Genomic DNA, 27,045 nt, shown 5'->3' on the forward strand with positions numbered 1-27,045 from the left:
CACTAGGTGCAATTATAAGAGCTAAAAATTAAGTGTTATAATCATGCAACAGTGTGACATCCAGTTATCTTCTGGAGTGTAGAGGAAGCGTTCCCATTATTGTTTTCTGCTTTTTCATTTTGAGCCCTTGTCAACTGCTGATTCGCATGAACTGTTTTTCTGATTTGACTCAAAAACTTCTTTAGATTCTAGCAATAAAACTCCACCAACACAGTTGGTCTTTCATACATATTTTGGAGGTAGTATTCACTGAATTGTCTTCTTCCTTCTGATGTAACTTCCAGCACTTATATAGAAACATGTATGTTGTTTCACTTTCATGTTCTTCTGTACTCTATTTTATTTTTTTTTCAATGTTTTTGTTTGAATTTTGCTCTTCTATTTCAGATCTTTAGCCTTGACTTTCTGAAGTGCAAGTAGCCTTGGTCTGTTTTGACTTTAATACAAGTTCTGTGGTACAGGTTCTTTCTGTCTCTAGTTCTTAATATAACCTTATTCCTTATGCCATTTATTCAGCCATACATGGAGACTTCCTCTCTGCTTGTGCCAGTAGTTGGTACTGAAAACAACTCAGAGAATGCTGCTGTGGAGCTTCTGGTATTTAATTTCCTTCAGATCTGCAGTTGTTTACTTTTGGCACTTTTTGCCTGCTCTTCTCTGAACTGTTGAGAGTCTCTTAGTCCATTGGCACTGGCTCTTCTCTGGCACTGGGTCTGACTGTTTGCTGCCCTCCTGCATCTGGAAGCCAGACAACCACCTGGCACTTCTGGGTATCACAGGCATAGCTGTGCCTCATCAGGCTGCCCACTACTCTAACTTGCTTCCTCTTTTCAGAGTAAACTGGTTTACCTGACTGTAATGTACCTTTCCTTCAATTAAAATAAATCATCATCATCATTATCATCATCTGGCTTCAGATTTCCATTTGGAAGCTTGCTTTTATCTTACAGTCCTTACTTGTACAACTCACTAGTTCTGTGATTGTATATTTTCACTGTGGAAGGGTAAATTATCTACATAACATCTAAATTATCTATAAATTATCTACATAACATCCGTGCAAAAATGAAGATGAATGACAGTAGGTGCTATTACTTGAACTTTGGTAAAATTTATTTTTGTATGCATATTGAGCAAATGCTCGTTTCAGTAAGTGCCCAAACTGTGATAATTTTAACCACAGAAAATCCTGTATAGGTAATCCAATTCTAGCTCTTTGATTTAAAAAAAAAAAAAAAAAAAAAAAAAAAAGAGCTCACCTAGTATGCAGTTTCTTGGAATAACCAAGTACTGTTCCTGTTTTCTATATCTCTGCAGAGCTGAAGCAGACTGGGGCTCCCTAGTTATTCTGTGGTTCACCTAGCTTCTGAGAAGCAGTATATAAATGAAATCAGTCATGCAGCTATTCTAATGAATACTGGAAATTGTGTAAGAGCCATCAGATATAGGGCACAAAAAATGGTTTAAACACATCTTCTTTCCCTTATTTTCATTTCCGTGCCTCTACTGAGATATTTATAGTTATGGGTAATACAGTAATATCCAGAATATTTTATGTAGTTCCTGCTGTTACATGATTTATGATGATGCTCATCCCCATCAAGCTCACATTTATATGCACTGTTCTTTACAATTAACTTGTTTAACAATAATAGCTTGTTTTCTGGGTTAATATAGAAGTATCATCCTTTGATAATGTAAGTAATAGCTCCTAATTACATATATTAATATTTTGTCTGACCAAGTCTGTATAAATAAGGATGATCAAAGATGACAGTATTCTAAACATGGCTGCTGGTAATGTATCAACATTTTTGCCTTGAAGGTCATATAGCACAATCATCTTAAATTAAAGCAATGCACATTAAAATTAAACTATATTCCTGAATTATCAAAACCTAACTGAAAATGACACCTTTTTTTTTTTTTTTTTTTTTTTTAAGCATTAATAGAAATTTAACACTTTCTACAGTGAAGGTAACGCTTTCTAGGGTGAAGGTAAATCACATACTATGATGCTAATAGTGAAGACCTGTTAATACGTGAAATCTATGGGAAATAGACATCAAATGTATCATTTAAACATAAATTTCACCATTGTATATTCTGTTATTTTTCTTCAAAATGCACTGCGCTGATTCATCTATGGCAACCATCCCAGGAAAACAGCAACATGCATGTCATGAATTTCTGGTGTATATTATACCTTCAGTGCCATATCAAGGAGAATGTGTGATGCTAGCAAGATGGCAATATTCCAAAGAAAAGTTAACATAATATCCATATACACATTCATTCTAACAAAGTAGTCTAGCAGGGGAAATCTAGGCTAAATGGACAACTGTTTTTATAAAATCCTGTGAAACATGGTCTATATCAGTACTTCAGTCTTCATTTTACAAATTATTCAGGTGGTTCTGGGAACAGTATTGTTTTGAAGATAAAAGTGGAAATGTGATTGTACTGTTTCTGAGATACAATTTAAATTTTTTGTTATTGTTGTTACTATATGGTACTATATGGAAGGATAATTCATTACCTTAGAAGAAAGGGTGAATCCCTTACTTTTTTGAATAAAACATAATTAAAATAATCATATTTAAGCATCTTTCTCTTGTCTTTTCTTTCAGTTAAAACCACAGACTTACACTGTTAAGTTGACAAGTTCAATTATACCATCCTCTGATTGTTGCTCCATGAAACATAAAGCTAGTTTTATTTGGCATAACATACAGTCTGCCTATTTCTTTAATGCTTATTCACTTCTTGTGTATCTGTTGTTTGAGCTATGGTACGGTAAGCCCTAGAAAAATGTATTTCTCTCTCTCTTTTTTTTTTTTTTTGTTAAGATATAAGGGTCTGTGAAAGTGAAAACTATTCCTCAGTTTTATTTAGGGTTAAATAAACAATTTATTATTTATTTAGCAACAGCATTTTTGCTAACTTTCACATGGTGGATTTAAAATTTATACCTCTGCATTTATATTCAACAATCAGTGAATTAAGTATGGACAGGATAAAATATATATATATTTTTATATATATATATACACTCTGGAAGACACTCCTCATTATATTGTAATATCTTTAAAGTAAGTCACAGTTTAGATCTAAACTATTTGACAGGTATCTATTTTACAGGCATTTCTGAATATAATCAATGTAATTCCCGATAGTTACATTTCTAATAACCAATTTGCTGACTTATGTTCTTGTCAAGATAATTTTTATATACACCATATGTTCTGTGAAATTTTTCTTTGCCCAGGTGAGCATTTAATCTTCCTTTCTCCCTGAAGGAATTATCCACGTCCCTGAGGTCAGAGGATCCTCCACTTATTTTTCCCTTCTGTCAGACCTTCAAGCCTTAAGACCTCATGCCATAATGATCATCTTTTCAGCAGAGGGCAGCATATGGCATTCTCAGAGTCCATCAATTCCACTGTTTAATTGGCTGTAGAAATCAGTATTGAGCTAAAGGTGATTTTGAAACACTGCCAGCTCTTCACTTTTAGGCAAGATTCAGATTTTGTTATCTTTTGAGATAGTATAGAATATTTCTCAGGGGGATGAAGTGTAGTAATAAATAATTAAAGAAAATGAACTTTTTATTTTTATTTTATTTTATTTTTACAAGCAGGTGATATTTGCTGGTTGGAATTTTCTTACTAATGCTAGTAAAGTTTGTAGAAAAGATTATTTTGCTCCAGTAAATTAAATAGATGATAGAAAGCTGCATATCAAATAGTGTCCCTTTTTTTGGTAATTTCAGGACCTCGTCTTCATAATAATGTTAAATATTTTAGGGAAAGAAGACCTAGGCAAGCCATACAGGGTATCTAACAGCCTAACACTCTGAGGCACTCATTCTGTTGCACATTTTGTTCCAAAGAAAGAAGCAGTTTCTTTTTTAAGAGATTTTTTTCCCCTCACATTTTGTACAAAATACTATCTTTACATCCACATTTCAATATTCACATTCTATATTTTTATTAGAGAATATAGTTAATTTCTTAAATTATAGGCAAATGATACTGTAATCCTAATCCTGCATAAGCTTCAGGATGATCCCCTTCTATTTATTTTTTATTTTTTCCCTCAGTGGTGCTTTCACCTATTCTCTACATGGAAACTTTTTTATTCATCAGACCAGATGCAAATTATGCTTCTAGTGTGATATGTTTAAATATCTTTGGTTTTGAACAACTACTTCTTTATTAGCCTTGGGATGTGAATTTATTGCCTTGATAGTCAGATGTTAAACAAACAAACAAACAAAAACAAACAAACAAAACAAACTAACAAACAAAAAAACACTTGCATGGAATATGCAGCGAGATGACATTCCTCATACTGATAAGGAATTATTTACTTACTTACATTACTTACTTACTTTCTTCCTCTCTTCTACTCTTTCTCTGTTTCTTTTTTTCTTCCTTAAAACAAAACAAAACAAAACAAAAAAACACTTCCTTAAGTGCTTAAACTGTTGATCATAGACTGGGTATTCAGCTAAGCTTTATGCAAATATAGTTTTGGATATGATGGTTAAGCATCAAGTGGGGTTTCATTCTAGCCCATTCTAAAAACAGTTAAAGCCTGAAACAACCATTTAAGTGTTTTCTCATTGTCATCCAATCCTGATTTATACAGTTCCAATATGTTGCTCGTTTATTCTATTTCATTTTTCATACATACATAAAGTTTCATATATAACTTACATATATTTCTATAAAAAGTGTAACATCTGTCTTGCCCCCTCCCCCCCCCCTTTAAAAAAAATAAATAATAATATTATTCTCATTTCTTGAAGGAGCATAGTAAGGGGAGAAGCTGTCCTTCTTCTCCTTTGGTACCCTCCTCAGATATCTGTATCCTTTTCGTAAGGATTTTTGCTCCTGTGTTTCAGATTAACTATGAAACACACACAGAAGTGAACATGACAGCCTATATAATTTAGAACACTTAATTTATCTATTATTACTCATCCATTGAGTGATAGCATAAATTTAGGTGATTTTAAATGTAAGATAACCACCCATTAAGTAGTTAAACTTCTAAAATAGTATGTCTGAGATATGGCTTGGCAGCAGCAATTTACTCACTAAAAATACCAGAAGATCTCTCTAAGGACTTAAGCTTGGACTTCTCCCTGAATGCAACCAGCATGCATGATACTTAGGTAAAGAAGTCTTGGAGCCTTTAAGCTATTGTTTCAACATGTATGAAGTGGTTATACATCTGCATACACTGGAAAATGTGCTCCTAAACCAAGAGTTCAAGTCTTCTTTCCTGACCTTGAGGTTAATATGCATTCTGGAAGTGCTTTAGAACAAGCTAAGGAATTCATTGAAGTTATTCTGGCTAAAAGACCCTTTCCCAAGGATTTTTTTTCTGGCTTCTTTTTCTCTTTTGTCAGAGTAGAGAGCAACAAGTCATTAATATCAGATACAAGTTTTCCATTTGCTATAATGCTCCAATCACCATAGAGTTCAGACGTTTTAAGCTATCATTAAAGACTGGTTTAATGTTATTTTACACTATTCTAACTATTGAAAAAGGCTTAAGCAGGAGCTTTGCATTAGTTTTATTCCTGGGAGTGACCATTCTTGACAATTAAACAGAACCTTGAAGTAGGGATAGCTGTAAGGATCTTACTGAATTGTGAATTCCAGTTTGCATAGCTATGTCACATTTGCTTTAATCCGGAACAGCCACTTCGTCTCTGACCTCTCAGCCCTCATGCTCAAGGGGAACATACAAAATACCTTCAAAAGATAAGTCTAGAACTAAAATTCATAACTCTACTGGGCACTAAAAACCATGGACTCAACAGAGACATTGGTTTTATGGCACATTATATTTTTTGCCACCCCAGGATAACCTTTCTGTGCTTCACAGACAGTAAATTACTTCTCTCTCTCGTTCTCTCTCTCTGTCCTGTAGGAGTAAACAAATGTATTCTTTCCCTTTCTATTATTTCTCCACCCAACATTTATGAATTATGGTTTTTAATTGGCAAGTTTGATTAAATTAAAATCAGAGCAATGTATCTCAACTTTTATTTAGTTTGGAAGACTGATAATTCCATGTTAGATTGGAGAAAAGTCTTGCATGCTTGAAAGCTTGTCATTTTTCCCTCAAGTATTTCATTAAGTCTACTAGAAGATTTCATTTAGTCAAATAGCAGTAACTCTTCTTAAAAACTGTCTGCATTTATACTGTTAGAATACATGTCTGGAATAATACCACTTAATTCACAGTAATGTGCTGATTAGATACAAGTATTTCCTCCTTTTCAGTTCCGTAAGTTTTATAGCAGTTTAGTCTTTTAATAATTTTTTTTTCTTTTTAATTTAGTATTTTCTATTTATTATTCCCATATTATTGTATATGTGGTTACTAAAGCATTTTGAGGTCAGTCCAACTGAGGAGCAGCGTGCAACTGTCCTTGTTTCTTATTTTCCAACAAAACCCAGAACAACTACAGGAATACAATAAACTTGATAATTGTTCCTGTTTTCAAGATTTAACTCTATCTACAGAATTTGCTAATTTCTGAAGTTTCTTGGTGCTCAGTGATGTCTGCTGAAAATGTCTGATGTCTGCAAAACTCCAGGCAATATCTGTAACTGAACTCTACTTGATTTTTAGTAGTTATTACTGTTTTGATAGAAACTGGAAAATGCTGAAGTGTTGTCAGTTTCTATGATAGTCCTTTTAGCATTTGTGAGTACCAACACGTTTTAAAAGCAAAAAAAATTACTCAAAATATTGTGCCAAATAATACAATGAAGTGAAGTGTATATTGTTATGTACTGTTCACTTCAGTGATTCTTAACTTAAAAAAATAAAATCAAGAGAATACACTGTCTCTGCAGGTCTGAGACATCACAAGAGATGCTTCTGAATACACCCTCATGGTTTGGTGCTTACTTTTATCTGGGAGTAACAATGCCATAAATTCAGATCTTGGCTCTGTTTCTAGTGTTATAAAACTTCAGTAAAATAAAGGAAAGAAAAAAAGAATCTGGACGCGGCATTATGACATAGCAGCTGACTAGCCTGCAGCATAGATCAACATTAATTGTGATCTTGTCACGTTTCATAAACTGGTGCAAAACTGGACTTGGTCAGCATATGCTACAAAATCTGTATGCGAACTATTCTTAATTCAAAAAGTGGTGCTTGTAATTCAGCTGCTTTGCCATGTTTCCTCAAAAACTAAATAATGTCTTACTACACAGTTAATGGTGATCATTTTTTCCCTGTGGAAGAAAGCCAGTTCTTTTTATTTAAAAGAAAAACTCTCAGCCTTTCGTCTCTTTTCTTTCTAGTTCTCTTATAAAACAGTAGAGACTTCTGAAGAGAATTTACTATTGCTTCACATTTAATTATTTTTTCAAAATTTTTTCAAATATTTCTGGTGGTGATCACTGTTATTTACAGTCTAATCTAACGAAAGCATGCTTAGCTTCAATCACCAAAGAAATTGGGAATCACATCTTTTTATTTTTTTTTCTGTGTGACTAAAAACATTAATTTAATCTTTATATTTTTTTTGTGTGTGTGTGTGTGTGTGTGCTTACATAACAAAAGTGCAGTTCAGAAACATAATCGTGTATTGTGTAATAATTTCAGGAAGCTACTAATTTGTTGCAGGATTTATTATTCATATTTAAAATTTAAATTGAAATTTCTGATGTAAAAAACACAGAACACTCTCAAGACTAGTTATTGTAAAACACAATGATCATCTGCTGCTGACCTTGAAAGTATTCGATGTTATTCAAAATACTCTTTGTTGTGATAAGAACTTAATAATAGAAACACTTCTGCCAAAGCATATGTCTGTATCATAGATTCTTAAGAAAGCCTAATCTGTTACTGAAAATGTGTAGTATAGAAAAATCTTAGTTTTTCATTTTGGAAAACTGCAACTTCAGTTGTGCAATAGTACTGTATTTGTCACAATGAGAAGAAAACCTTAAATCCATTTGAAGTAATACACTCACAGTTTCTTTGAAGTACCAGGGTTTAACTATTCCTGTTGCTCAGTAGCTGGAGTTTATGCACTTGGTTGGCTCTGTATTTTCCAGTTTCAGTGGAATGGTAAGATTTGGAAGTCAGGACTTGGTTTCAGTCTGTGGAGGAGAGCAAATCTGAAGTTTTGATCTTTACAGCCTGGTCAAGTTTTCCTTGTTGTCACTTGGTCTTTCTCCTCCTTTCCTCTCTCAGAGTTAATACCCCTGTCCTGAGTCTCTTTTCCCAGATAATCATGAGATTCTTTGCCAAATGAGCATATTCCTTGCCACATGAGATTCCTTGCCATATTTGTTTCTGTGCAATCAGCAAATCTGTTTTTCTTCTGGAACTATATAGTCCCTACACAGTAGAACTGCATTAGCAGAAGAAACAGCAAGACAAGAAATATTCAACCTCATGCATTGTCCTGGACAATACTTGGTGAAATTTTCATCTCCTTACTTGCAGAAACTTAGTCTTCCATAATTTAATGTTTTCCCTTCCATTGATTATTGGGCATCATTTTATAGGGCTGTAATCTGATTGCTTAGCTAGACAAAAGAAAGAAATCACAATTCCCACTACCTCAATATTCAGTGTTCCAAAAAACACCAATAAGCAGACGAGTGGTGTCCCTACTATATACAGTATACAGTATCCCTACTGTATACAGTATATATACTGTAGTATATATAGTATATGATATATAGTGGAGAGTATAGTATATATAGTATAGTATATACACTATATACTATATATACTAGTAGTACATGTATAGCTAAAATTGAATAGGAATTTTCGAAACCTAGGCTACATATGTCTGGATTAAAAATCCCTCAACTGTGTCAGACTCAGTCTATGCTTCAGGTTGCAATCTGAATCCAGAAATGCTCAAACACAGTTAGTAGGGATTCCATATGACACACCTGACTATGCTTTTTCAAAAGTATCTATCCGGTAGGATCTCAGTCAAGATCTGATTTATATCTTTAACTGCAGGTATGTTAACTATATCTTTTTCAGTCTGGCAGTGTTTATTAAACATCATAGGTTTATATTATTGTGGACTGTAAGATACAAGATAAACTTTTTTCTGTTGCACCTTAATTTGCACCTAATATTAAAAAAAAGCTACAAGTGTGTGAGTGTGTGTGTGTGTGTGTGTGTGTTGGGGGGAATTCAGTCACTGGCTGCTTTGTGTTAGTTCTGGATATTCCAAGAAAGATGCAATTGAAAGATATGGCTTAGTAAAGACAGATGTATATCTTCAAAGATTAGATTGATACAATGGCTTATTTCTACATATTTGTATAGTCCCCCTGATAACTTCGAACTGCTATTTTAAAAGACTATTTGAATAATAATTACTGCAAACATTGCAGGCATGTAAATGAACATGACCACCTATAACATGCAAAACTGTATTATCTCATCCATTTTAATGTTAATACTTTAATTCTAGTAGTGTGCAGATCTTAACACATACATAAAAGAGTGGGAGTATAGGCAGAAAAGTTAGTTGGAGTTCTACCGCTGTTTTCAACTAATAGCACATCTACTTAAATTGTTACCCCTGTTTCATCACAGTTGAAACATTAGGATGTCACTTAGGATGATTTTGTTACTTGCTGCTGTCATATTTTTAAAGCTAGGATCTAGTGCTTTAATGTTAGTGTGTACAGAATGAATTTTCAGCCAGGTATGATTATTGCTTAATTAAGATACCTGCAGTACTTCTCAAATGTATAATCTTGACCTTGCCATATTTCTATCATTCATTAAGCAATATATGGTTAGATCATAAGATTCTCTTTTAAACTGGTATCTAATATGACATGTTACTGATATATAATAAAAAAGGAAATATTAAGAACAGGTACGAATATTTAGATTGTATAGGTTGTTATTAAAACTACTCAAATGGTAATCTTCCATTTTGATATCAAATACTGAAATTCCTAAAAGAATGCCATTTGAAGCTGGTCTAGTGAACAGCTTCAGATTAGCAAATCACTAGTAAATAAAACTAGTGAAACTTAGATAATAAAACCAGAGTGGAAAAATGAGATAATTATATAACTAAAAGTGCATAATAGGGTACATATCAGTTTCTGAATTTGTGTACGAATTTGCGAATAAAATCACATAATATTTCTTTGCTATTAGATGCTGTCAAACAGCATATTACTCTTAGCTTCCAAAAATAATACATTTCTTTTTGCTTTCTTCTTTTTATTTTAATATTGCTACTAAATAAAACATTGTAGGATTTTATTTCTTAACCAAACAAGGGGAAAATAAAATACAGCCACCTCTGGGTAAATTCCTATAGTGAACAGCAACAACAAAAGAAGATGCTTACACTTTTATCCCTTGTGGATTTCTTTTTAATATTTCAGAGCAACGAACATAAGGCTGTTACTATCAGCACTGGTGTATTTGCAGCGATGCCTATCAACATCCACCAGAGAGCAGGGCAGGTCCAAAACCCACATCTTTCATGCTGTGGAAATTGATGGAGACAGCAACACAGCCAGCTTCTTGGCCAAACAACATGGAATGCAGTTCATTTCAAAGGTCAGCGCATATTTAAACTTGCTTCATTACTCCCACCTTTATGCTTGAGATTTTCATTTTTTTAAAATCAGTTTACCTAGAGGTTCCTTTAGAGACAGAAAAATGAAAGTGCTGAATCCTATTTTCATTTGGGGATATCAAGCTTTTTATCAAATTATAGAGGTGGCGTTTCAGAATATTTCATATCTGATCAGAAGGAAAATCCAAAAATAATTTTCTCTTTATTCAGGAGTCTTTCAGGCACTGGGACTGTTTTATTTATTACTTAATATTGTGCTCCAGTCAATCATTTTGAATTCAGACAGGAAAATGGAATTTCTATTTTTAAAAGGAAAAAAAATGAGGAAAAATGCCATTGGAATAAAGCAGATTTTATTATTTTTAAAAATACAAATACTTATTTTCTTCCTATGCTACCTATTTTATTTTGTTTTAACCACAGTACGTTAACAAGAAGACACTTTTTAAACAAAGGATCTTATATAAAATCTCATATTAGTTAATTACAAGCATTTATTTTCAGAGCATTTCTACAATTTATCTTTGAGCTTGAAGAATTATGTCCTTGTAACACAATCAAGGGAATGCTTTTCTTTCTTTCAACTAGTACTCCATGCACATATTTTCTATATGTAATGTGTGTGTGTGTAAGTGTTTATATTGCATTTAGCTTCATTTTAACTTTCCATCTGAAGAAGGTTATTCCCAAAGTGTATGTTAGTAATTGGGTATACAGCCCAAATAGAGGAAACCTGTTCATAACTTTCAGTTACACTTACTGGTCTATAAAACTAGACATCTATACCAATGACATAGTGTTAAATTTTTCTGTTGCTTCTATTTTGGAAGCATCTTACATCAATTAAAATAGGTCATAAATAAACTATGAAAACTTTTCATATGTTAATCTACAGCAGACTCCATTCAATGACCTGTAAGTTGTTTGCCAATTTTAATGAAGTAAGTCTTGAAGTGTTCCTGTTGCTTTTCTCTGCATTTCAGATGTGAAAGGCAGAAACAGAATAAGTAAAACAATTTGTTCAAGATCCATATAGGAAGTCTGTGGCCCAGTGAGAAATGGAAAATACATTTCTGAATTTTCAGTTCTGTGCTCTAGCTGTAACAAATTATCCTGAGAGAAAATGTAAACAGCTTATGAAGAAGAGGCAACACATTGTATGTACCTCAACAGCCGTTATGGTCTACCCTACTCATGAGAATCACTGAAGGGCCCTGAGGAAAACTGCACCCAATTTTCTCTTGGAAGAATAATGATGACAGCCTTCCTTGTGTGACACCCTTAATGTATAAATATTAAAACAGCCACAAACTGCTAGAATAATCATGTTAATTGAAAACCAACCAACCACCCAACACAACAAATAAACACTGAGACATTGGACAGTAAGTATTTCTATAAAGGGTGACTTTAGTGATTAGGTTGTTTAGGAAGTTTCCCCAGTTTTTGAGTAATATAGAGGTATTTATTACAAGGGGAATAGGTGATGGTTTCCTTTGCTGTGCAATCTGGGCACTGTTTATGGCTAGGTTGCTGGAAATAAAATTGGTAGCATAAGGGAGCCAATCAAACTGTATTCTTTGTCCTGTGGTATTTATCTAGGAAAACACCTTCTTTATTACAGTATATAAGAAAAAGCAAAGGGTAGAAAGAGAAATACATTAGACGTAGGAAGAGTTTTTCCCCTGGCTTCTCTGTGAATTTCTGGTTTACAACCTGTTGTGTAAGCAGCAGATACCTTTCTTAGCATTCTCATTTCAAATATGAGGAAAAAAAAAAGCTTCTGTGGTATTTAAAGCTTATGGTCTTTAAGCCATGAGGAGCACTGGTACAGTATTAAAGATTCAAATATGATTAAGCTTAATATTTTTCAAACTTTTTGTTGGCTTGTAATAAGCTTACAGCATGTGGTACTTGATAAGACAAGATGATACTAAAATAGCATTTGGAAAAATAAACCTGTAAAACTTGATAAAACTTATTGTTGCTAAAATTCCTGGGTAGCAGGGAGCATGAGCAGTATTGCAGTTAGGACTTATGCTTCTGTTTTAGGTTTCAATATGACAAAGCATTTGAAACATATACTTAAGTTCAATCCCTTTTCAGAAAAAAATCATAATCATGTGCCTATGTTCTTTTGAAATAAATGGGATCTAAGCATATGCTTAAGTGCTTTACTGGATAAGACTGGGCTGTTGAATGGGGTTCTTAGTGGAAAAAAAAAACACCACAGTTTTGTATGAAAAAAGTGACATCAAAGACTGAAAATGGTATCTTTTAAATATGTTACTGTCACCACAGGAAACAGGCTCCTGTAGAAATGGTAATTATGTATAACTGTGACATCTTTGCTTCAGCATGTTAGTTGCAATTTATAGTTGCAGTTTAAAGGCATAACTTCCCTTTGGCATAAGTGTACGTTTTTACTATGATACAGTGAATAAAGACAGTGAGTTAAGTTTGTTACTTTGGAGTGCTTCCTCTCATTAAATGCTGTTACTTATTAATATGCAGATGCTTGGCAGCACAGTAGGAAAATTATAGCTATGGAAAAGGCTACTGAGGAGGTACCACACTGGAATGCACTTCTTCAAAGTGCATAACTCTTGAATGATAGACAGTGAGTAAAATCCAAAATATTGAACTCTTGACATTGGTTGCCATACTATTTTATTTCACATTCTACACTAGCGAACTTACAAATATAAGCAGCGATGTGGAGAGATTTTTATAAGCTTAAATTATTGTCAAAATTTCTCTAAAATTTAAAACCACTGATAAAAAGTCCCTGTAATTCAAACACTTGTGAGATACTCTGCAGATACCCTCCAGAATGAAGGAGAGCCTCATCAGCTCTAACCTGACTGAAGTATTTTGCAAAGAATTGCTTACTTTGGTTCTGTTTTGCACATCAAGGTGTTAGAATTTCATTGAACAAAGGTTAGAGAAGACAGAAGATATTAAATATATGTATATATCAGAGGTATACATTGGTGTCAAATGTATGTTAGGATTCTCTCACACAGTTGTATTTTAAGTCAGTTTAATTCCCTTCTTTTAATCACTTTTGTAATGTAGGCTAGATGAGTCTTGTTTCTATGCAGCAAAAAAAATTTTCTATGGTGTTTCTAGGTGGCAGAAATAGAGGATACAGTGCCAAGCACTTCAGTGTTATTCTCTTTTTTCCTTCCTCACTCGTTAAGATAGAGGTTGTGGAGAAGATACAAACTTTATAGTATTTCTTTAGTCTCAGAAGGAGATGTTAAAGAGTAAGACTTGAAAATGGAGTATGTGCACACCAAATATGAGTCACTAAGAACACTTTTTGGCTGTATAATACAGCCAAATAAATAATACAAAAATAATACTTCCTTACCTCAGTGAAGTCAACCAAAAACCTCCCATTGACTTTCAAGGGAGCTTAGAAGAATGATTCTGTGTAAATATACCCAAGTAGCAAATATTTAGTAGTATTTAAACTATGGGAGACACTCATGGGAAGCAGAGAGAAAAATCATATATTTGATCTCAGTCATCCATTTTTCCAAAGTGGAGTTTCTGTATTCTAGTGCATATTTTGCCCCTTGTAGAAGATAAAAAAACACCTAAAATCAGTTTACACTCTGTTCATTTAAAGAAGCAAGGCTTTTGTAAAAATAGTTTTAATGAACTCCCTTAGCTGAGACTTTAAAAAGAGCACCAAGTTTCAGTGATTTTACAGAAGTCAGAAAAAAGGAAAACAAGTTTTTTTGTGTGTGTGTGTGTTTGTTTAATCTGGATTTGTAAAATATTTGGATTATGGTGTATCTGAATCTCAAAGTTAAGCTAGGAAAGCTGGGTAGTGGAGGAACTGAAGTTTACCAACAATTATATTACTGATGCATTAATTACTGAAGAAAACCTGTTTAATTTCTGGATCAGTTTTGAAGAGTTTGATAAATACTCTTCAAAATATGTGTGTAAGTGTAAAGCGTATAAGAGAGTGTGCTTGGTTAGACACGCCCAATAGATATTTATCCAAGTGTATAAGTACAGGTATGTTGCAAATTTAACTTACAGCAACGTTTCCTAGCTATATTGGGTATTTATTCTTCATCAGCAAAACTCCAAAAAATATTATTTAAAAGGTGCGTCGTATTTGCAAGTTATATCTAAGCTTCTTTTTATTTATTTATTTATTTTTTCCAATGCAACCTGTTTGGAAACACCTACAGTGAAGTTCAAGGTCTTGATATTCGTAAATTTGTATAGAAATTCTAAACAAGTCTTGGGTAAAAAAAAAAAAAAAATGAATTTTGAAAAAGGATTTGAAATGAATTATTCTGATCAGGACTGAAAGATTGATTGTGTGTCTGTATATATATATATATTTAGAAGGTGAAGGCAGGCTGGGCAGCAAACCCCACTTTTAATAAAAATGGGTTTAATACAGGTACTCTCTAGGAATGAAAACAAGATCGCTGAATGACATTTTGACTGTAAGGTTAGTTTCATATTCTTTCTCTTTCTCTTCTCTTAATTTCTCTCTCTCCTCCCTTCTTTCTCTCACCCCTTTTCTTTCTTTCTTTTTTTTTTTTTTTTTTTTTTTTTCTCTTTTGATCTTTTTTTCTTTCATTTTTCAATACAAAGCACTTTTTAGTAATTTCATGATAATTTCACATTCTGTTTTCTATGGTCTGTATCTTCTTTATTATTTGGATATCAGTTTCTGATCTTATGATAAGTCCCTTCAATACTGTTGTAACTTTAATAGCGGAAGTACATAAAATCTAAAGAAACTAAGGAAATGCCTCTTGCTGCGTAGGACACTGCCTTAGTAGATCCTATCTGAAGATAAGTATTAACTTACTATACATCACCATCATTCTGTGTGCAGTTTTGGATACCAGAATGTAAGAAAGATATAAAAATATTTGAGAGCAGCCAAAGAAGGCAATGAAGATGGTGAAGTGTCTGGAGGGGAAGACATATGAGGAGCAGCTGAGGTCTCTTGGTTTGTTCAGCCTAGAGCAGAGCAGGCTGAGGGGAGGCCTCATGGCGGCCTGCAGCTCCCTTAGGAGGGGAGCGGAGGGGCAGGCGCTGAGCTCTGCTCTCTGGGGACAGCAACAGGACCCGAGGGAATGGCATGGAGCTGGGACAAGGAAGGGTCAGGCTGGGGATTAGGGAAAGGTTCTGCACCCAGAGGGTGGTCAGGCACTGGGACAGGCTCCCCAGGGCAGTGGTCACAGCACTGAGCTGCAGGAGTTCAAGAAGCGTTTGGACAGCACTCCCAGACACATGGCCTGGTTTTTGGGTGGTCTCTGTGTGGAGCCAGGAGTTGGACTCAGTGATCCTTGTGGGTCCCTTCCAACTCCAGATATTCTGTAGTTCCATGATTCTATGACCTTGCTCTATGGGCATGTGTTTCAAATCAATGATTTCTCTCAAGTTTCACAGCACATCTTTGGTGTATTATATTCACTAAAGAGTAAGGTCTGTATTAATCATCTGTCCCTATGTGAATTTTTTTCTAGTCTACTGCTTCTATTTATCTGGAAAATTAATCTTACATTTAAATTATGATTTTGATTATTAAGGGAGCTAATTCCTTTGCCTTGGGTTGATGTACAAGAAAATCTGTTTTTTAGAAGGCAGGGGTTTCTGGCATAGAGACAGATACTTTTGTTTCTGTGCCTTCTCCTCTCTGCCATCCTGTGAAGCTACTGAATTGTCCAGGAAGTGTTCCTTATGTGACAAAGATGAAATGTCCCTGATTCACACTGAAGTCTAAAAGTAGGAATGACTGCATTTTGCTAAATCTATGGGGAAAAGCACACCCTAGTTGGTGCTAGGTTTGTTAACGATCCAGGTGATTGTTTGAGGATTTGAAATCAGGATGTTTAACAAGACACACTACAGCAAAAGTGTTCTCTGTTTTGTATTAGTTCACATGTGACATCATAACTGCTTTTTCTTTATTATGACAGTTACTAAGTCATCCTCTTTTTAATAAAAACTGTTATTTTTTCTCAAATAATCTGCTTCTGGAGTCAAGTTTTCTTTCAACAAAAGGCATATTAGTCTTTTTATAGCATAAAATTAATACCCTTTTAGGCCGTTTATTGAAGATTGCAGTGTTATTATTTTGTACTACCGTAAAATAGTAGCTTCAGTTCTTTTAATCTCAGCTAAAAATTCTCTTTCATTTCTTGAATGAGTTGTAGGTTTAGAAGGACTGTACATCATTTCCATGGTTTTGGCTTTGCTGTGTATCACTATTCAGATGCATATGTGACAATGGCTTATGCATTCACCCTTCTACCAGGTGAATGCTCCTATGCTTGAAAAGGGCTTTACAAAAAGGCAGAGAATTATGAGCAGTCATTAGTTATTACCAATTTATGCTAATATACTAGGAACCTAATCATTTAATCATTCTGATTGAAATGATAGGCATGATTCACAGGAGATGTAAATTGGTATAGCCCTATTTAAATCAATGAAACTATACTGATATATGCCAGATGAGAATCAGGTCCCTTATCCTGATTTGAATAATTTAATGGTAGGCTGACCAGACCATTAGAGAATACAGTTAATAGAACAATCCTATATTAAAACTGGAATGGAATATGGAAGCTAGTAATCTTTTAAATCTTTTTAAAAATCTTCTTTTTTCCCTCTATTTACCTGTGAATAGACAAGTCTTACGTAGATCAAGTTTAAGCTTTGAAGTTGGTAGTGTAATGGTGTATTTAGCAAATAACCACAATGTAGAAAAATATTTGGAAAATATTTTCACATGATACTTTAAAAACAGCCAAGTTTTTGATGATTCTTGGAAACAAAATTATTTTACCTCTGCAGCTGCTGATATTATACAGCACTCTCTTTGTCCTTACACTTACCTAGTGTGTTGTTAAAATAGTAACCAGAGTGTAAAAGAAAGGTGGATAAAAACAGAAAAACACTGCAATTCATCCAGTTCTTGTTAATGAAGGATTATTCCCTACTAAACATATATAGTGTCATTTCAAATTCTGCCTGTCATTGTAAGAAAGTAGCGTAAACATGGTTGCAAGTTATTTATTTATTTATTTTTTTACATGAAAGTATCTTAAATAAGAGTTATGAAATTGCAAACTCTCCCTGGAACTACAACAAATGTTTCTTCTCATTTCATGCACCTCTGGGACTGTAGCACTGGAAAAATGGATGCAAGAACCCATAAATTTGCCAGATGCTTGGTACTGGGTTCCTGGCATGCATTTAATCCTTCACTGTTTTTGTCCCTGAAAGGAGAAAAAAATCAAGATATATTGGAATTTGGTTTAATTTAAAATATATAACTGAGTTAATATATGCATGTCTATTTTTGCAGTGATTGCCAGTGGTGTTTAGCAAACCGATGTCGATACCTCGTATGTACATACATTACATATGTGGAATGGTATGGAATGCATGGTGGACTAATTCATTTTTTTCTATCAATTTACTATGGAAGGTCCTCTGTATCAAAGGAAGGTGATGCATCAAGGGACATTGTTCACTGTTTATTAGGATCAGTTTGATTTTAAGAACTTTGATGTCAACTATATTAACTCACAAAGTTTCCTACATCTTTTAAGTTGCTTTGCAAGAAGTATTTTGCACCACTGAGATTAGTTTTGAGGCTGCATTAATGAGATGTTTTATCTTATACGATGATATAGTTAGAGAAGGTAATGTAGACAAGTTTAAGGTCTGGAATCTGTATTTTAAGAGGAAAGTGAGACTGGAAAGGGAAGAAAGGATTGCTCATTGAAGGACTATCACTGCAATGTTTTATAGTACTTCATTTAATTGTTTAATGATTATAATACATTCTATTTCTGTAGCACATTTCATTCAAGACTGCAAAGACATTCAAGACTGGACCTTGGTCAATATCATTAGATCTGTGACATCTGATTTCAACAAATTTTAGCCAGGTTGATGTTTGAAATAATTAAAACTCTTTACAACTTTGAATTATATTCAAAGACAAGTTGGGAGAAGCGTAGGAACTTTGCATGGTCCTGTCTTCCAAATGAATCAACACAGCAGAAAAAAAAATGAATATTTCTGTTAATGTGCAAAGTTTTTACACTTTCATTTTAGAATGAAACTATAAAATATGAATAAAATATAAAAAATCAGGTACTAAAAATAGATTTAAAAATATATTCTTTGTTTTATAAGAATCAGAGAGTGGCTGAATTGGGAAGGGACCTCTGGAGGTCATCTGACCCAACTCCCCTCCTCAGGTAGGGCCCCCTTGGGCAGTTTGTCTAGGACCATGTCCTGATGGCTTTTGAAGATCTCAAACGAGGTAGACTCCACCTCTCTGGGTAACCTGTGCCAGTGCCTAGTCACCCACACAGTAAAGAATTGCTTCCTAGTGTTCAGATGGAACCTCCTGTGCTCCTGTTTGTGCTCATTGCCTCTTGTCTGGTCATTGGGCTGCACTGAAAAGAGCATGTCTGTGCTCTTTGCACCTTCCTTTCGGGTATTTGTAAGGATTGATGAGATCCAATCCTAAGCCTCCTCTTCTCCAGGCTGCACAGTCCCAGCTCTCTCAGCCTCTCCCCAGAAGAGAGTTGCTCCAGTCCCTTCATCCTGTTCATGGCCCTATGTTGAAGTCTTTTCATTATGTCCATGTCTCATGTCTTCATTGTCTTCATTATGTCCAGTTTAGTTGACTACCTTAAAAGTAATACCACAAACATAGGGAAAGATTTCAGTGGTCTGAGTGGATGGTAACTCAGAAATATTAAGTTAATGGCTTCTTTGGAAATGCTAGTTGAAGTAACTAGTAGTTTCATTGGTGTGATGAAATGAAACGTTTAATAATTTTAAACTACCTTGTGCTAAGTGGAATTTATAATAATTAGACTGGGCATTTTCTTACTGCTTTGACTGGCATACTCAGTGTTTTCTAGATATGGATCTCTCTTCCTTCCCATCAAAAAAGTTTTCATACTGTCAGAGTCTGTGTATAGAACTTATATCATCATGATCATAAATTGCTGTTTCAAGAAATTTATTCCTCTTGCAAGCTAAAAAGTGGGATTATCCAACATCCCCAAACCGGGGAAGAGATGATTATGACACGTACCTCAAAGCGAGGGTACATGGAGGGTGCTTTTTTCTCATGGACTATCATAAAAGCAAGAACTTTGCATCTGATGACTTAGTGCCAACATGAATGGAGAATCTGCCCCCAGGGTTCTGTCTGTAGTAATTTAGAAAGTAATTCCTGAGCCGAGAAGCCTAAACTGCTTTCCTCGACGTTGGTTTTCGTATACTGTAATCTTCCTGGAGAGTCTCAAAGTGGTTTCAGCATCACCTGAGAAAGCTGTTTCACAGTCAGGATCAAAACCATATATGTCTTTATTGATATATGTTAACATCTTCAAAGACTTGTGTATGTCCCCATCTGAGACAAGTGTTTCTAATGAGCTTGTGTGAGTGTGTGTATTGCAGCATCCACATAGACACAGGCAAACAAGCACCTGTGTACACTTTCACTTGCACTTCTTTTGGGTACTAGCAGAGCTCTTTGTGCCCTCTCTACGTGTGATTAAATATTAATTAGGCTTCTAATATAAGCAAGTGAGTTCACAGGCCCGAGTACCACATAAATAATGCAAGAGGTACCCGAAGGCTCAGCTTTAGAAGCTGATTGGCCACCTTGGATTTGTATAATTATGAAGTTTCATTATTAACAGTGGAAGCAGTGGAGAGATTTGCCTAGCTTGAGGGACTTTGAAAGCATAAGCTGTCTCATTAGGGAAAAAGGGAATAAGGCATAATATGCAAACTTGTTAGAAAAAAAAAAAATAAAAGGAATAAAAATTAAGCATAGATATTTAATGGGAGTATTTTCTATGTATATATAAACATTTCCAAGTGTATAAAAGGGCAGAAATTCAAATAGGTGAGGTTTACACTATAGCTATTTAACAGTTTTGTTTGTAAGTGGTCTCACTTAAAAGCATTAGTTCTCAGTATAAAATAATCTTTAATATTTTACAGAAAAATCCACAGGTAGCTTAATGGGTTCTGCAAAGTGAGAGGTGCAGAGGTGCAAGAGAATGAACACAGTCCAGGGTTCTTGCTAGAATGTGTGTTGTGCATGCAATTAAATCTCAAGGTCAAACAATTTACAGACAATTACTTTTCTAACATCTCCAGAAATGCCTGCTTACACGTCTTTAATTTTAAATGATACTGATATTCCAATTCTCCCCAAAGGTTAATGCTGACTAAATCCAGCTGTGACCTGACACGATGCGACAGCACAGTGCCTAATTATCCTCTGGATAGTCATTTACTTTAAACCATTAAAGAAATAGGCTGAGAGGAAGATTTAGGACCCAGAAAAAATGTTAGCCTGACTTCTTTATTCTTGAGGATGGGATGGGCTGAAAAATAAAAATAAAATCTTGCTAAATGTTAGCCATTTGCTTTGATGGCAGAAAATTGTTCATCCCACTCTGTTTTTTTTACAGGTTAAATTGCTAACTAGTTCATTTTATCCATTGCCTACGGCTGGCGCTAAATGTCAGTGACAAATTTTGTACTTGTCTTGAAGAATGAATTAAGTTATGCACAAAAGCTATAGTGCTCTTTTTAAGATGAGTGAATTGCAGAGGGAAAAAAAAAAAAGTTGCTCGTTTGAAAAAGGATTATTTCGATTAAAGGCCTTTTCTATTGTAGTGGAAGACAGGTAGTGGTTTAAGATAATTCCGACAGTTACCTCCCACAGAGGCTGCAGTCCTTTACTAGAAATTTTTTTAAGAGCACTTGTGTCAGATTATATACTATGATTATTATCATAAGACCATTTGTGACAGTAAAGGGGGGAAGAATTACAGAAAATGGCAACTATTATTCATTAACTAAGGTAAAACTGGTCTTTCTTCAGCGAGGTCAGCATTCCATCACTGTCACACAAACCATTCTATGGTTTGTAGCAATGGCAATTAAAAAAAAAAAAAAAAAAGAAAGAAAGAAAAAAAAAAAACACACAACAAAACCCACAAGTATATTCTATGCCAAATGTTGGTAAGAAAGAACAGTTCGTTCAGCAATTTATATTGAGAAGACTTGGCACAGACTTTACAATCCATCTGGTTTTTAGTTATCTGGCTCTGGTACCACCCCATCATCTATCAGTGAATAAAAAGTATCTAAGAATGATTGCTATCATCATAGTGTTTGAAACTCTAAACTGTTTTACTATCCATAGGCTAAGCCTAAGGGAGCTCTGCATGTTCATATTTTACTTAGTTTTATTTTCATGTGCACTATATCTGTGTACCAAAAATCCAAGGCGAACTTAAAGTTAAGACTGGACTTCAGTCCACATCTCGTTATGGGGGGCTTTTTTAGGAACTTTACATCTCTCACCTCAGTCACGTGGTATAACTGATGCTCTCTTGCACTCATAGCACTTAATTGTCTCTAGATATAATTATTACAGCAGGGAAAAAATATTCTTAATTTATTATGTGGATTATGGTAGTGCCTGCTATTTCTAACCGTAAGCAGGGTACCATTGTGCTGCGCATTGTACAAAGACACAGATTTGAAAGAAATGTTGTTTTTAGTGGCACCCACAGGTTTTGGCAGATACTTTTCTCCTCTCACTGTGTGCATAAATATTTTCACTGATACCAGCTGTAGAGAGTGATATGGTAAATGCTAATCTCAGTACAGTCATAGCAGTCACAAATGGAAGTTAGATCTGTAATTTCAAACTGAAAGCTGAAACGAAAAATCTCGTGATTATGCACTAGTGCCCTAAGCTACTGAAATATTCCCTCTTCTTTTCTCTCTACACTCTCACATGCAGGCAAGTGCATAAAGTTTCCTCTCCAAGATAAAGAAAAATACAGATTATCATTTTTCTGGTGATAACAGTACAGCTCCTGAAAGACAATCTGACTCTAGAAAGTAATACAGGTTGAATTGCATCTCACCTAGCTGTAGACATATAAAGCATAGGTATCTCAGTTTGACCTAGTCATCTGTGCTCCTCTCACTAGAACGTGAGAGAAAAAGGTGTAGAATCCTCGAATCATCTAGGTTGGGAAAGACCTTCAAGATCACCAATTCCAACCACCAACCCAACCTAGTAAGTCCCATCACTAAACCATGTCCCTTAGTGCCACATTGACGTCTCTTAAATACTTCCAGGCATGGGGAAGTTCCACCACTTCCTCAGGCAGTCTGTTCTAATGCCTGACCACCCTCTCGGTGAAGAAAGTCTTCCTGATATCCAACCTAAACCTTCCCTGGCACAACTTGAAGCCATTTTCTTATGTCCTGTCACTTGTCACCTGAGAAAAGAGATTGATACCCTCCTTGTTGTAGCCTCCTTTCTTTTGTAGAGGACAATGAGGTCTCCCCTCAGCTTCCTCTTCTCCTAAACTAAACAATCACAATTCTCTCAGCTGCTCCTCATAACACCTGTTTTCTAGTCCCTTCACCAGCTTCATTGCTCTTCTCTGCACACATTCAAGCAGCTCAATAGCCTTGTAGTGAGGGGCCGAAAACTGAACACAATATTTGAGATGTGGTCTTGTCGTGGTTTAACCCGGCTGGCAGCTAAACACCACGCAGCCGTTCGCTCACCCTCCCCCCTCCCTCTCTGGGACGGGGGAGAGAAATGGAAAGTGAAGCCCGTGAGTTGAGATAAAGACAGTTTAATAAGACAGGAAAATAATAGTAACAAAATAATAATAACAATAATAACAATAATGTTACAATGGTGATAATAGGAAAGTAATAATAATATGTACAAACAAGTGATGCACAATGCAATTGCTCACCACCCGCTGACCGATGCCCAGCCTAACCCCGAGCAGTCCGGCCCCCTCCCCCCGGCTAGCCACCCCTATATATTGTTTAGCATGACGTCAGATGGTATGGAATACCCCTTTGGCTAGTTTGGGTCACCTGTCCTGGGTCTGTCCCCTCCCAGCTCTTACTGCACCCCCAGCCTGCCTGTTGGCAGGACAGAGCAAAAGGCTGAGATGTCCTTGGCTTGGTATAAGCACTGCTCTGCAACAATTAAAACATCGGGGTGTTATCAGCACTCTTCTCATCCTAAGCCAAAACACAGCATTCCACCAGCTACTAGGAAGAAAATTAATTCTGTTCTAACTGAAACCAGGACAGGTCTTAGCACTGCCACGTACAAGGGGACAATCTCTTCCCTAGTCCTGCTGGCCATGCTATTTCTGAGGCAGGCCAGGTTGCCATTGGCCTTCTTGGCCACCTGGGCACACTGATGGCTCACATTCAGCTGGCTGTAGACCAGCAGCCCCAAGTCCTTCTCTAGTGGGCAACTTTCCAGACACTCTTCCCCTAAGCTGTATTGCTGCAGGGGTTGTTATGACCCAAGTGCAGGACCCTGGCACCTACTCTTATCGAATGTCGTTCGATTGGACTTGGCCTACTCAGATCCCTCTACAAAGCCTTCCTGCAGATGGACTCTGCCACCTGACCTGGCATTGTCTGTGATCTTACTAAGTGTGCACTCAATCTCCTCATCAAGATTGTTGATAAAAACATTAACCAAAACTGGCGCAAGTACTGAGCCCTGGTGACTGGCCACCAACTGGACTGAACTCCATTCACTATGACTCTGAGCCTGGCCATCCAGCCAGTTCTTCATCCAGCAAACTGTACACCTGTCCAAGCCATATGCAGCCAGTTTCTCCAGGAGAATGCTGTGGTAAACAGTGTCAAGCACTTTACTAAAATCCAGGTAAAATGACGTCCACAGCCTTTCCCTCATTTAGTAAGGTGGTCATATTGAAGGAGATCACATTAGTCAGGCAGGTTCCACCTTTCATAAACCCATGATGGCTGGTTCTGATCACCTGATTGTCCCATATGTGCTCTATGATGATATTCTAGATGACCTGTTCCATACCCTTCCCTGGTACTGAGGTAGACTGACAGGCCTGCAATTCCTTGGATCTTCCTTCTTGCCCTTCTGATAGATTGCAGTCACATTTGCAAACCTATGGCCAGGTGCACATAATTTTAGGCATCTGTTTATGATGAGGCAAATTATTCCATAAAGGTATTTGATTCTGTTCACTAACTCTAAAGAGAGCTTAAACTTGATCTAAGTTTTAGATTCCCACAGGAGGGCACATGTACCACTTATAATCTTCCTTTCCCTAAAATTTTCACCTTTGCCTTGCCTGATCACAGATGAAAAATTCATTTCCACTCCCATGCGTGAAAAAGGATCCATCAGGGTTTTTATGAAGTATATTTTAAGCTTTCTCAGTATTTTTTTTTCCATTTGTAAATACCTACACTTTTGACCTTCCTTTTGATATGCTAGTTGGAGCACCTTCATTCCCATATATATATATGTATACAATCTTGGATCACTTATATAGCTCTCGTCTGAGTTTTCTCTTCACACATTCTTTGTAGTGTGAATAAGTGTTATAAGAGTGGTCTCACCAAAATGTTACATGACTATTCCTTGCTTCTGTTCCTTAGTATATGGCAATTTCCTTAACTGTTAATGCCACAGCACTGCATGAAGAAATTGTACAGAGACAGACATTTATAATTTCTTGTAATACTATTTTTTGAAGAAAAATCTTAATTCTTTGCTCCCAGTTACCTGTGTACTTGCATTAGACTGTATAAATAACTGTATTTGTAACTGTACATTTTTCAGTGACCATTCAACTAGGTGGTCATTTGCAACTGTTGCACTCTACTCATTGTTTATCATCATTTGATGATATAAAATATTTGAATTAAAGAAGCTACTGCATTTTGAAGCCTGTCAATGAGTTAGATTTACTGCGTTTTAGTTACACGGAGTAACTAAAGGTGACTTATACAAATGTAAGTATTTTATCTAAGCCATGCAGGCAGGCAATGGAGAGAAAGAGAGGCATCTTCAGAGGGCAATCCATCTCACTGACTCCAGTGGAAAAGCAGATCAAAATTTAAATAAAGCAAACAAATAACAAAGAAGAAAAAGACAACCCAACCCAAATCCAAATTATCTTTGCACATATAACTCCTCCAGAAAATGAGATAGAAGGAGAAAACAACTTGTTTGCAACAGATCATGGTCATTTTCCACAGACAGCATAAAAACTCTAGAAGCGATTCTTCAAATACTGGTGTATTTTTCTCCAGTGACTGTTCTAGGTCTTAGAAATAGCTTAGACTCAATATTTAACTTTGGGACAGATAAAATCTCATGGGATAAATATCAACCCATGACGCTTGCTATTTGAAAATGTGTTTTTTACACTTCCTGTTTTATTTATGTGAGAACTAGGGGAACATTATTTAAGAAAATATAATGGTCAAATATGTTAAATTTTATGTTCAGCTCTTCAGGGTAAGAGAAAGATTTCATTTCCATGTTTATTCCTGGAATAGAATCCTAGAAACTGTTTTTTTTTTTGTTTTTTTTTTTTTTTTTTTTTTTTTTTTATTTTGGCCTTTTTTAAAATCTTAATTATTGTATAGTCCCTTGGTAAATTCAATCTTTTACTAAAAGTTGTAATTACGTTCAGCTGAAACCTCCAGACAGGGCTACAGAACTTTCTGCTGAACCTTATTGTAATTCCCAGGGCAAATATATACCGATGCATAGTTTCTCATCCAGAGATCTTGCCTCTTTGAGAGCACTTGAAGTGGAAAAAGATATACTCATCATGAAAATATTTCATCGCTGTTAAAGCTATGGCTTTGAGAACTGTTTTACCAGTAATATTACTTCATATCATAAAGAACTTACAAATGGCTGATGGGTGTGAATATGCTTTGGTTTATTACATACATAGCAAAGAAGTGACTCAAAATATTTGAAATATTTCCAATGGATAAACTTCAACTGATTTTTGTAAATTAGGAAGGGATTTTATAATAAAGAAGGCATATATATGTTTAGCACCAATAAGGTTTTGTTTTGTTTTTTTTTAATTTATTTGAAGCTAAATTAATAAACTGAAGTTCTCCAATTGCTAATTCTATTTAGCAATTTACTCTGTGAACTTCTGGACTAAAATCAGTGGGATAGTACCAAGACGCATACAAGATATAAAGCTCTATATTTAGTAAAAAGCCTAATGACTGATTAAGTGTGCATAATAGAAACAATGTTGAGGACAAAACAACATCAACAATAACAAAATGAACAGTATTCAAAATAATCAAAATTGTCAAATAATCAAAGTAAAACTGGATAAGCTGGGATATTAGATATAGCACACATGTTCCTGCCACAGGTTTTATTGTGTTTAGATCATATCAGTGACTTCAGATTTCCATTTTTTAAATTGAACTCATTTTCTCATCCACTGAATAGTCTACCCTTCAAATCCATCTCTCTCCAATTTAGAGACTCTAGTGAATAGTCTATC

The sequence above is a fragment of the Aythya fuligula genome, chromosome 3 (genome assembly GCF_009819795.1).
Source record: "Aythya fuligula isolate bAytFul2 chromosome 3, bAytFul2.pri, whole genome shotgun sequence".
Lineage (NCBI taxonomy): Eukaryota > Metazoa > Chordata > Aves > Anseriformes > Anatidae > Aythya > Aythya fuligula.